The sequence below is a fragment of the Nothobranchius furzeri genome, chromosome 16, assembly GCF_043380555.1.
Source record: "Nothobranchius furzeri strain GRZ-AD chromosome 16, NfurGRZ-RIMD1, whole genome shotgun sequence".
Classification (NCBI taxonomy): Eukaryota; Metazoa; Chordata; class Actinopteri; order Cyprinodontiformes; family Nothobranchiidae; genus Nothobranchius; species Nothobranchius furzeri.
The window spans coordinates 56,626,181-56,639,432 of NC_091756.1; the positions used below are offsets into that span (position 1 = coordinate 56,626,181).

Consider the following 13,252-nt stretch of genomic DNA (forward strand, 5'->3'; position numbering starts at 1 on the left):
CCTACCGATGCTTAAAATCTTAAAGCTAGTTGCTGCTGGTTATATTCCAAAACCAATATATCCGTTAGCATTAAGTCAAATATTACATAATGGTGCAGTAATGTGAAGCTAATCATTGACAATTAACACTGGGTTTTTACATCTACCAGCCAGTAAAAGGCACCATTGCGGATTGCCAGGCTGGCACTGTGTAAAATGGTGGACACGGCAAGTCAAGCAGCTGCTTCTGAGCCCAGAAGATGTCGTCCTTCTCAGAATAGGAGCGACCATAAAATATCTAAACCAGAGTGAGTTAAGTTGAAGCCTACATCAGATGGACACAGATGAAACATTTTACGTATTTGCAGTGAACCTGGTATCTTGACAACTAGAAATCTTGTTCTATTGTTGCAATTACAACCTCCACACACTAGATGTCGCTTTGGTACCTCAACCTTTAATAACAATAAGGGAATATGCTGCCAAATGTTTCAGATGAAACACAGTTTAAAAAATGAAGAATGACTGTGAATGAGCCTCTGATGAGTGTCAAATTAAAACTCTGCCTGGTGAATACTTATCTTCAAGAGAAATCTGTTCATTACACCAAAGGAATATGAACCGTAATTACTATTAACAAAAGATATTTGGACAGGAGTGCTTGCTGAAACTGCTAATAGGTCAAGATCATGGGCACCAACCACTGGAATGAAGCTCCCGAGCACTGGATTAATGTTTTGTTGTTGTTTTGATTTATGTAAAATTCAGCTCAGCTTGATTCTCATGAATCCTTATGTTGCCAGAGTGACTTTGGATGTCATATTGGAGGACATTTGAATTCATTGGCCTTATTTTGTCTTTATTCTTTCTGGCACCCACACACACATTCACAATATTCGAACACGTAGAATCTCATGATGTGTCCCTCATATAGTCTCACCTCTCCGAGGACACAGACATTGTTAAACTCGGGCAGGAAATGAGTTCTGTGCCATAATGTATGACACACAGGACTCCCTGATCGCCATGCCCTTCAAAACTGATGGATACTAATATGTCACCGCATGAAAATGTGTCATGAAAATGGAAAAAATAGAAACACCAAAACACAGAAAGATGGAGGGAGGAAATGAAGTAAAAACGACCCACACGTCCATCGAAGGTTCTTTATAGTGCAAAAAATGTCAGTGTTCTACGAGTGTTTTTCAAATGTGCACAGTATGATATTTAAAAGTGTTTCTCAATGCCCATTTTTTGGACATGCAAAAAGAAATAAAATCACTGCTACTTTCTGTTATGCATAACCTTTTTCTGGATTCTTCAGACGTCCAGCTATTACCTGAAGGGAATTTTTATTCTATTTCTGCCTCTGAAGACACTTTGAGGACCCCAGGCACAAGTGTGCTGTTCAGTGGAGCAAAGCACTTGGTGCTGAAAATGAAAACCAAAATCCATTCTCTAAGCTGCATTATTAACAACTCACAACCCCATAAAATCACTGTGTCAATAAAGGAGGGGGTGGCATGGAACAAAGATAAGACATAACTGGGGTGAAAAGGGGTGAGGAGGTGGAGTGTGTTCAAAGATTTTTATACCAACTCTAATATTTCAGTAATCATCAGTAACATGCATAAATCAGTGGCAGATATAAGGAAAACTATTTTTACACCAGAGAATGTGAATTTTATTTGAAAATGTAAGCCTAACAATGGAACGCCTGCAAAACATTTCTTAAAGTTTCATCTAATATCGCCACAACATTGTTTTGTACATGCACTAATAAGTAAGGGTAGATCAATACCTGTGACTGCCTTAAATTCCAATTCCAATTTTATTTATAAAGCGCATTCAAATAGGCATTACAACCAAACAAGGCGCTGTACACTAAAAATGTTAGTTAATTAAACCGGCGTCATACAGTCATGTAGAACAGAGATAAAAGATAAAAATGAAAAACAGCAAAATTCCTAAAACTAACAGTTAAAAATCAATAAAACACAGGGAGAATAAAAAATAAGAAAAACATTTAAAAAAAAGAACCTCAATAATACGGAAGTTGATATTGTGAATTCCATTTTTAAACAATGTAGTTGTAAGTGAGGTTCATAATTATGTGGTATACGCTAGGTTGAAGTAGTGAGTTTTCAAGCGTGATTTAAAAATGCTAGCTGTTGGTGCTAGCCTCACTAGCAGTGGTAATGCGTCCCACAGTTTCGGTGCACAGACAGAGAAAGCCCTTTCTCCACGGCTTTTTAAACGTGCATTGGGAACAGCTAGGAGGAGCTTATCTTCAGACCTGAGAGCACGCGGCGGATTGTAGTAATGGACAAGTTCACACAGATATGGAGGAGCTTGATGGTTCAAGGATTTGTAAGTCAGAAGCAAAATTTTGAAATGTATCCTGAACTGCACGGGCAACCAGTGGAGAGATTTCAGAATTGGTGAAATGTGTTGTCTTCTGTCAGCTCCAGTCAGCAACCTAGCTGCTAAATTCTGGACCAGCTGAAGTCTAGAAAGAGCTGCTTTACTGATGCCGTATAAGCAGGAGTTGGAGTAATCCAGCCTTGAAGTGATGAAAGTGTGGACCACGGATTTCAGAAGACGGACACTCAGGATGTGCTTTAGTTTCGAGATGCGTCTTAGTTGGTAAAAACACGATTTAACTGTTTCCATGCTTTCATTCTTTTTTAAACACAGAAACAGTTTTGTTTACCTGTTTTGTAGCTACAGTTTCGCCGACGGCTGCCGGCTTCTTCAGGCTGACGCTGATGGTGGCGCGTCACTTCCTTCTCCGTTTATCTGCGGGCAGCAGAGGACGGAGATAAACGGAGAAGGAAGTGACGCGCCACCATCAGCGTCAGCCTGAAGAAGCCGGCAGCCATCGGCGAAACTGTAGCTACAAAACAGGTAAACAAAACTGTTTCTGTGTTTAAAAAAGAACGAAAGAATGGAATTAGAACCACGACACAGCAAGAACACACCTAAGATGATTTAACTGTGTTATTGACCTGGGCATCCATCTTCAGAGCCTGGTCCATAAAGGAGACATGTTATGCAAAACTCACTTTTTGTATCGTTTTGTGCTATGCGGGTCTCTGCTGCCTCTATAAACACTCAAAACATGACCAAGAAGAATCCATTCCTTTTCTGTCAGTGTTTGGTTTCAGGAATGTTGTACCTAAAACAAGCTGTTTCACAAACTCCCTCACTGCGATGAAAAACAAGAGTTACAGATGTAGGGAGACATGCATGTGGAAATACTTTTCCTGCTTAGTAGCCCTGACCAGTTAAATCGAACAACTGGTGGGCTTCTGTTTACAGATTGATCAGAGAACAAAAATGTCGTAATTTATCACTAAATTAAATAGTGTCTGTCTGCTGTCAGGATTTCAGAAAATCAATTTAAGACTGAAGGCAACATTTTGTAAACATCAAAAAGGCCCAAACAAATACATAAATAAACAAATAAGAGTGAGCTCTTCTTTGAATTTAAGTTGTTCCTGTCGCCCCGCTCCTTTGTACCACTTTCCTTGATACGGGAGAAGTGTGAAGAAGTGCCTCGTGTCACGCTGCCCCACTTGGTAACAAAACACTGGTTTGAATGGGCTGACAGGTCATGAAAATTTCATCAGCAGGAAAAAATGCCTGTTTTCCCCTCAACTTTCTGTTTACTGCTATCAATAATTTGTGAACAACAAACAGCAGATGTCTTACCCCATAACAAAGGAACTGTGCATGTGTCTATGCAGAAGTGTATCTTGTGTGCTTTCATTTGTTTCTGTGTGTGCGCTGCCTTTGAGAGTTTTTGTCAGTAACTCAATGAAACAGATGTTCCCTACTGCTGGAAGCAGACAGGCATTGACTTGAAACACAGGAGCTGTTTGTGAATTAATCAATTACCATTGAGACAGAAAGTATGAAGACCATAAACTCAGCAGATGCATCGAACACAAGCATCCAGTTTTAATCATGATACCAGCAGACACAGAGTTAATGAGCACCTGACTGCTTCAGCTTTTAGAAAGTTAAATCTACATTGGTGTGATGGCCACATCCATGTCCACACAACGGTGAACGTTAATACACTCTTGCACTTTTATGATTTCAGTTTGTATGTTTATATTTATTTGGATTTATTGTTTAGATGGCTAAAATGCATTAGTTCTAATTGTAAGCGTGCACATTTAGTTAACTGTTGTATTTTATGCCTTTCATTTGTTCAATTTAAGTTGATTTGTTTTCTCTTACCGGTGCTGAGGTTCTCCACTTCCTGCTTCCTGAGACGGGAGAGGCAAACAGAGCTTAAGGGGTTCTGTCAGCTAAATACAGGAGGAGCTGATGGGGCCAAACCAATAGCTCCCTGAAGAGGGGACTGAAGAATTTCCTTTAGTTTATTATTTTGTCATTTGTTAATTAATTTAAGTTTGAAGTTAAATAGTTAGGTTTATGGGTTAGGATGTTTAGGTTTATTAACAATCTGACTATACTGATTTGTGGTTTTGGTTTTAGTTAGTAAATGTTTGTCTAGTAATCCCTATTGTTCACATGGTCTGATCAGCCAGTGTGTATATATACCCTTGTGTGTCTTTGTTTGTTAGGTCGGTTATGGTTTCAGTCAGTCAGTATGTTAAGTTACAAGTTTATTGAGTTTCAGTTTGTTTGTTTGACCTCTTTTATGAGCTCGAGCTGTTTTTGTGAGGATATTTTAAAACAAAAAGGAAATTAAAGAGTCTATTTTTGGAAATTGCCTGTGTTCCTCCACTCATTTGTCTTGATCCCTCACATTTGGCTAAACAACGATTTCAAGGGCCTGTATTGTGCTATTTTACACTTTTCACAGCAACAGTAGGCACAATATATGATAACAAAATGACTGTTGGCAGCACTGAAATGTCATTTTTTTTAAATATAAGTTATTTTTGTGAGCTATTCCTTTAACCTGGAAATAAGATGCTTGGATTTGATGAAACCACACCTCCCTCCATGTGAATTCCACAGTAGTACACAGCTGCAGACCTGGAGACTGCAGATTCATGTTGTCACAATACTAATTATATTTTATATGCACTAGTTGGGCACACTTAGTTGGGTAAAACAACATGTGAACATTTTGCTCTAAACTACCATCTAATTCAGGGGTGTCCAGGCCTTTCAAGATGAGGGCCACATTTGTTAAAGACCAAGTTTTTTTTACTTATTTGCACAAGCAGGCTAAACATGAAAACAGCATTCTACAACTTTTTCCTGCATTAGCCGCTGATAATATATATATATATATATATATATATAGAGAGAGAGAGAGAGAGAGAGAGAGAGAGAGAGAGAGAGAGAGAGAGAGAGAGAGAGAGAGAGAGAGAGAGTAGACGGGGAGATGCTCAGGTTAGAAAAGCCAGTCAATTCTATGTCACATTGAAAATTAGCGTTCATGGACTCAATCATCTCAACTTGCAGCAGAGAAAGCTGCTGTTGATTTAGCGTCCAGGAGAGAGCAGAGCACATCTCTGCTGGTAAAAGCTAACCGTACCTTTAGCAACTCCACAACATGGCAGAACTCCCTCACGCTTGTGTTATTTGTGGAGGTAAAACATAAACAATCATTGAGTTGTGTTGTTGTGAGCCAGTCAGAGGTGAGATGCCTACATTTCAGGAAATAAGACCAAAACCTAATTCCATTGTTCTTCCTGTTCTTTAGCTTATACACTGTGGCAAAGTTTCCATTTTCACCTAATTTTGCTGACAGTTTCGGCTACTGCTGTTGCCGTTGTCAGAGCTACTCAAAAACCAGAGCAAAACTCTAAAACCTGCCATGTTCGGCTCCCTCCTCCTGCTCCTTCCTGAAATAGGAACCCCAGGGCTTTATTCCCTAAATAGATCACCTCACAAGGCACACATTTATCCTAGAGACCCCAGCAAATGTATTAAGTTAACTTGGTCTTTAAAATATTATATAAATGCAAACACGCCATTGATGATCATAAATAACTGCCCCAAACCATTAATGAAGGCCGCTAACAAAAGCAGGAAAAACTTGTAAAATCTAGTGAACCCTGTCTTTAATTAACCAGAACTTGCAGGCCAAAAAGTAAAAAAAAAAAAAAAAAAAATTAAATGCAAAAATGTTCTCAAATGCACTCCTCAATATAGGTCCAAAATAGATATGCTACTTAAAGTCACACACAATAAAAGTATAACTCTAGAACAACAACCTGCTGGGGAGAAATTTATGAGATGCAGGTAGGGTCTGCACAAAATCACTTCAAGGCTGCTAATGATCCCTGGGCCACACTTTAGACATGCCTGGTCTAATGTCTAAGAATGATGGTAACAAGGAGTATTTGATGTGTAAATGTATTTGTGATGGCTTGAAAAAAATTTGTTCCTCTAAATCAGAGACCATGGTCTTGAGTCGGAAAAGGGTAGTGTTACGTCCTCTATTGATGGAAAAGGAGAAGGACGGGGAGTAACACAGCGGCATGTGTTTCAGGTGTTAAAATGGTAAACAATGATTTTATTAAAAGGATTTCGAAGGATCTTTCATGGCGGTTAAAATGAAGAGTCGGAGTACCCGGCCCGGAGGGTTACCGGGGTCCCACCCTGGAGCCAGGCCTGGGGTTGGGGCCCGTGAGCGAGCGCCTGGTGGCCGGGCTTTCGCCCATGGGGCCCGGCCGGGCCCAGCCCGAACCGGATACATGGGCTCGTCCAACTGTGGACCCACCACCCGCAGGAGGAACATGAAGGGTCCGGTGCAATGCGAATCGGGTGGCAGACCAAGGCGGGAGCCTTGGCGGTCCAATCCCCGGACAAGAAAACTAGTTTTTGGGACATGGAACGTCACCTCGCTGGCGGGGAAGGAGCCGGAGCTTGTGGCAGAGGTTGAGCGGTACCGGCTAGATATAGTCGGACTCACCTCGACACATTGCATTGGCTCTGGAACCCGAGACCTGGAGAGGGGTTGGACACTCTACTTTGCTGGAGTTGCTCCGGGTGAGAGGCGGAGGGCTGGGGTTGGCTTTTTGTTAGCTCCGAGACTCTCTGCCTGTGTGTTGGGGTTTACCCCGGGGGACAAGAGGGTAGCTTCCTTGCGCCTTCGGGTCGGGGAACGGGTCCTGACTGTTGTTTGTGCTTATGGGCCAAATATCAGTTCAGAGTACCCACCCTTTTTGGAGTCCCTGGGACGAGTGCTAGATAGTGCTCCATCAGGGGACTCCATTGTCCTGCTGGGGGACTTCAATGCTCACGTGGGCAATGACAGCTTGACCTGGAGGGGTGTGATTGGGAGGAACGGCCCACCTAATCTGAACTCGAGCGGTGTTTTGTTATTGGACTTCTGTGCAAGCCGCAGTTTGGCCATAACGAACACCATGTTCGAACATAAGGATGCCCACCGGTACACTTGGTACCAGGGCAGCCTAGGTCACAGGTCGATGATAGATTTTGTAGTCGTATCATCTGACCTGCGGCCGTATGTTTTGGACACCCGAGTGAAGAGAGGGGCGGAGCTGTCAACTGATCACCACCTGGTGGTGAGTTGGATCAGATGGCAAGGGAACATGCCGCGTAGACCTGGCAGACCCAAACGCATAGTGAGGGTCTGCTGGGAACGCCTGGCAGAAGAACCTGTCAAGACGGTCTTCAACTCCCACCTCCGGCAGAGCTTTGACCACGTCCCGAGAGCAGTGGGGGACATTGAGTCCGAGTGGGCCTTGTTCCACTCTGCGATTGTCGAGGCGGCTGTTGCTAGCTGTGGCCGTAAGGTGGCCGGTGCCAGTCGTGGTGGCAACCCCCGTACCCGCTGGTGGACACCAGAGGTTCGGGGAGCCGTCAGGCTGAAGAAGGAGGCCTACAGGGCGTGGCTGGTCTGTGGGTCTCCGGAGGCAGCAGACAGGTACCGGATAGCCAAGCGGGGTGCAGCAGTGGCAGTTGCCGAGGCAAAATCTCGGGCGTGGGAGGAGTTTGGTGAAGCCATGGAGAAAGACTATCGATCGGCTCCAAAGAGGTTCTGGCAAACTGTCCGGCGCCTCAGGAGAGGAAGGCAGCAACTCGCTCACACTGTTTACAGTGGGGATGGGGAGCTGCTGACGTCAACTGAGGCTATAGTCGGACGGTGGAAGGAATACTTTGAGGAGCTCCTCAATCCCACCAATGCGCATTCCGAGGAGGAACCAGAGCTGGGAGGCCTGGGGATGGACTGTCCGATCTCGGGGGCAGAAGTTGCTGAGGTAGTCAAACAACTACACAGCGGCGGAGCCCCGGGGGCGGATGAGGTTCGTCCTGGGTATCTCAAGGCTATGGATGTTGTAGGGCTGTCATGGTTGACACGTCTCTACAACATTGCGTGGTCATCGGGGGCAGTTCCTAGGGAGTGGCAGACCGGGGTGGTGGTCCCCATCTTTAAGAAGGGTGACCTGAGGGTGTGTTCCAACTATAGGGGGATCACACTCCTCAGCCTCCCTGGAAAGGTCTACGCCAAGGTACTGGAGAGGAGGGTCCGATCGATAGTTGAATCTCAGATAGAGGAGGAGCAATGTGGTTTTCGTCCTGGCCGTGGAACTGTGGACCAGCTCTATACCCTTGCAAGGGTGATGGAGGGGGCATGGGAGTTTGCCCAACCAATCCACATGTGTTTTGTGGATTTGGAGAAGGCTTATGACCGTGTCCCCAGGGGCACCCTGTGGGGGACGCTCCAGGAGTATGGGGTGGGTGGCTTTCTGTTAAGGGCCATTCAGTCCCTTTACCAGAGGAGCGTGAGTTTGGTCCGCATAGCCGGTAGTAAGTCGGACCTGTTCCCAGTGAGGGTTGGACTCCGCCAGGGCTGCCCTTTGTCACCGGTTCTGTTCATCACTTTTATGGACAGAATTTCTAGACGCAGCCGTGGTGTGGAGTGTGTCGAGTTTGGTGGCAGGAGAATCTCGTCTCTGCTTTTTGCGGATGATGTGGTCCTCCTAGCTTCATCCAGCTCTGACCTTCAGCTCTTGCTGGGTAGGTTCGCGGCCGAATGTGAAGCGGCTGGGATGAGGATCAGCACCTCCAAATCTGAGACCATGGTTCTCGACCGGAAAAGGGTGGCTTGCCACCTCCGGGTCGGGGGAGAGGTCCTACCTCAAGTGGAGGAGTTTAAGTATCTCGGGGTCTTGTTCACGAGTGAGGGTAGGAGGGATCGGGAGATCGACAGGCGGATTGGTTCGGCGTCTGCAGTGATGCGGACGCTGAGCCGATCTGTCGTGGGGAAGAGGGAGCTGAGCCAGAAAGCCAGGCTCTCGATTTACCGGTCGATCTACGTCCCAATCCTCACCTATGGTCATGAGCTTTGGGTAATGACCGAAAGAACGAGATCGCGGATACAAGCGGCCGAAATGAGTTTCCTCCGTAGGGTGGCCGGGCTCAGCCTTAGAGATAGGGTGAGGAGCTCGGACATTCGGGAGGGACTCGGAGTAGAACCGCTGCTCCTCCGGATCGAAAGGAGCCAGTTGAGGTGGTTTGGGCATCTGGTCAGGATGCCTCCTGGACGCCTCCCCGGGGAGGTGTTTCGGGCATGTCCTGCCGGCAGAAGGCCCCCGGGTCGACCCAGGACACGTTGGAGAGGTTACATCTCCAATCTGGTCCGGGAACGCCTTGGGGTCCTGCCGGAGGAGCTGGTGGACAAGGCCGGGGAGAGGACGGCCTGGAGCTCCCTAGTTGGGATGCTGCCCCCGTGACCCGGACCCGGATAAGCGGAGGAAGACGAGACGAGACGAGACGGGGATTTTAAAATGACAAAATGCTCCTATTCTAATAGTACTTAAAACAGTGTTAAAATGGCCGAGGGGTTAAGGTTTAAAACAGACATCCGAACGATCCCAAACATTCAAAAAACAAAGTCCACTGACTTAAACACAAGTTTGGGAGTCAAGAGGAAACCAGCACTCTGGTCCCCCGTCTGTTAAAAACCTCTAAAAGTTGTTAAGCTTCACCAAGCTTAAATAACTAAAACCCATTTAAAAGCATTAAAACACAAACAAATGGCGCACGTGAGAGAACTGGCACAGATCCAGTCTCTTGCTTCCTCCTGGCAGCTCTCCCTTTTATGCTGCTCAGGAGGTGATCAGCCCAAGTGAGTGCAGCTGTGCAGGTAGGAGGAGGAGGCAAAACACCGATTGTCCTCTGTAGAGTCAGTTTTCTGGGACAAACAGCAACAGCTGTAACAGGTAGGATGTCTTCTCTGGATCAGTCTCAAGTGGAGGAGTTTATGTATCTCGGGGTCTTGTTCATGTGTGAGGGAGAAAAGATTGGTGCTGCAACTGCAGTGATGCGGGTGTTGTACCGATCTGTCGTGATGAAGAGAGATCTGAGCTGGAAGGCAAAGCTCTCAATTCACCGGTTGATCTACGTTCCTACCCTCCCCTATGGTCACGAGCTTTGGGTAGTGACCGAAAGAACGAGATCGCAGGTACAAGCGGCCCAAATGAGTTTTCTCTGCAGGGTGGCTGGGCTCTCCCTTAGAGATAGGGTGAGAAGCATGGTCATCCAGGAGGGGCTCGGAGTGGACCCGCTGCTCCTCCACATCAAGAGGAGTCAGTTGAGTTGGCTCTAGGATGCCTCCCAGTCAAAATTTTCCGAGCACGTCCAACTGGGATGAGACCTAAAGGAAGACAAGGATATGCAAGAGGGACTTTATCTCTTGGCTGGCCAGGAACTACTTTGGGATTTCCTCAGAGTAGCTGGCCCAAGAGGCGGGGGAGAGGGAAGTCTGGGCCTCTCTGCCGAGGCTGCTGCTACCCAACTCTGGATAAGTGAAAGAAAATGGGTGGATGAAAGGATAATACGAAAGTTTGCTTTTGTCTCATAGTCAACTTTTAAAACAAATATGCGGTGGTGCTACAGGAAATGGTGAGAGGTTAGAAGAAACAAACTAGAGCTCGTATTGGTTATTGTGGAGAGAATGGTACTAGCTTTTTAGTCCAACTAAAAGACGCACCATCTTGTGTCCATTCCTGATCTGCTCCTCCCTCTCAGAGTTACAGTTGCTGATTACACACCATGGGGCCAGCTGTGGGCCAGAAACTTCTTTGCACTCTTTCGACACACAAACATTCATTCAGACACACACACAACAGAACCTGTGTGGTGTAATAAGGCTCACACAGTCATACACAACAGGAGCACTGGGTTTCAAAACAACTACCGCTGAGTCCACCAACAATATAATACATCAAATGTCAGAGGTTCTGGACTGTGCAGCAGGACAAAGAAAACATGACAGAATAACTAAAATGAGCAAAGGAAATAGATCAAAGTCCTTTAAATGTCTAAAGAAATTACAACATAAATTATATTGATTTCAGATGTTTTATGAAGAATATTGTAGTTATTAGACTTTCAGTTGTAATTTTAGTAACCATTAGATGAGGTGTGACTGCAGGCAGCAGCAGGACCAACTACATAATGTAGCATGGCTGATCCTTCATCAGAGGGTTTGGCAGAGGTTGCACTCTGGAGTCTTAGGCCTAGTCCACACGTAGCCGGGTTTAAAAAAAAAAATCCGACCCTCTAAAAACTTGCATCCACACCACCTCGTTTAAAAAAAAACAACTCTGTCCACACGTACCCGGATAAATACGTTGTTAAGGACATGCCAGACCTGTAGGCGGCAGTACTTCCCCCGTTCTTAACCTCATCCTTCGTCTGTGGTCTTCCGCAAGGAGCAGTAATTCCGCTTGCAAAAACAAACAAACAAAATGCGCTTGGACAATTGATAAAGCGAGTGCAGCTGAGTGCATCCATGCTGTCGGGTAGTGTAAACACAGGTCGCGCACGTGATGTCAGCATTTTTTTTTTGTCGCGGAAAGTGACGTTGCGAACCTTAAAACTCCGGTTTTGTCTGTCCACACGCAGACACCCAAAACGGAGAAAACGCAGATCTTCACTTTGGCCGGAGTTTTAAAAAAGATCCGTTTTCGTGTGAAAAAACTCCGTTTTCGTGTGGATGACAGGCCAAAACGTAGAAAAATATCTACGTTTTGGCAGATCCCCGGCTACGTGTGGACAGGGCCTTACATGAGCACACCGATCTCTTTGTCCTGTCTGTGCACGGCACTTTCTGCATTTTTTCTGGAAACTGGAAATTATTAAAAAATGGATCTGGTCAGTTGGTCTCTCAACGCGATTGACAAAAAATTTTCAACGATGAGAACGGGTGAAGGGACTCCCGGATGCCCCTCTGGGACGGAACCAGCTGGGTATATCATGGACTCCTGGAAAAAATGGAACCTGATTTACCTCTCTCAACTGTCTGTAGAGGATTCTGAAGATATTTGGATATTCGTTGTTTTGGTGTCGGGATTCCTGCTGTTTGGCCTGAGCGGTTAGTTACCTGGCTTACCGGAAAATTAACGAGCTTTCGAGGAATATTAGTTCAATCCTGGAGCTCAGGGATGGAATGCATCGTGCTGTGAATGCACAAACTCATAACTGTCGAGATGAGTCGTAAGCTTGGAATTTTGGCTGAGATTCAGGCTCTGGCACAAAAGGTGGATACCACCAAGGAGCGAGTGGATGGATAAGCATGGATTGTGATTGATTATTTACGTCATTATTGGATCTAGAGGGGTTGTAGACCAACAGAACACTAAAGCAGAGAGGAAATTATCTCTGTCTGTCCCCAAAACAACTTTTATCTGAATCTGGTGCCCTACCTCCCCACCTAGTGGACACTTATGTTGTGTAATGTCTGAAATCTTTGTGCATATCTGTCTGAGGTGTTTTTTTACATAGCAAAGCTGCCCTCTCTGTGGAGGGTAACTCTGAAGGGCCTTTTTTTCCTTCCCCCAGACTCTATCCTCATATAAACCCTCTTGATCTATAACGGTTGTGTGACTCGTGTTGCGAATGGCCACAGTCACCAATTCTTATGTATGTCTGATCTCAGAATTGTGTGTACTGAACCCGCTGCGCCCGTTTGGGCCCCGGGCCTGCCTGGCCCTGCGCTGGATCGACCGAGAGTGGATGTCTGCATGTCCATCGAGGAATGGAACGTCTTTACACGCCGCTGGGACCTCTTCCGCGCTGGCTCGGGCATCGGTGATACCCAGGCCCCCTTATAGCTGTTTCAGTGTGTCGGCCCGGAACTTGGGGACAGTTTGCTAAAGGCTAACCTGGATGCTGCAACTGGACCGGTTGAGACTCTGCTGGCTGTCATGCGCTCTCTGGCAGTGATACCAGTTGCCACATGCGTTCTGAGGACTGAACTGCTTCAACTACACCAGGATCGTGACGAGCCCTTTCGTGCATTTGCCGC

At 45.8% G+C, this 13,252-nt stretch overlaps 1 protein-coding gene across 6 annotated transcripts in view; it reads right to left on the bottom strand.

The window, feature by feature from the left end:
• The window catches only part of LOC107387348 (inactive N-acetylated-alpha-linked acidic dipeptidase-like protein 2), a 661,429-nt gene that overhangs the window by 556,163 nt on the left and 92,014 nt on the right, over window positions 1-13,252 (bottom strand). Inside the window, exon 1 of one of the 6 annotated variants that reach the window (XM_054749609.2) lies at window positions 4,228-4,878. The exons of the other annotated variants lie outside the window; for them this stretch is intronic. The gene's annotated coding sequence lies outside the window, so the exon portion shown is untranslated. Of the gene's footprint in view, window positions 1-4,227; window positions 4,879-13,252 lie in introns of those variants that run through there. 6 annotated transcript variants of the gene reach the window in all.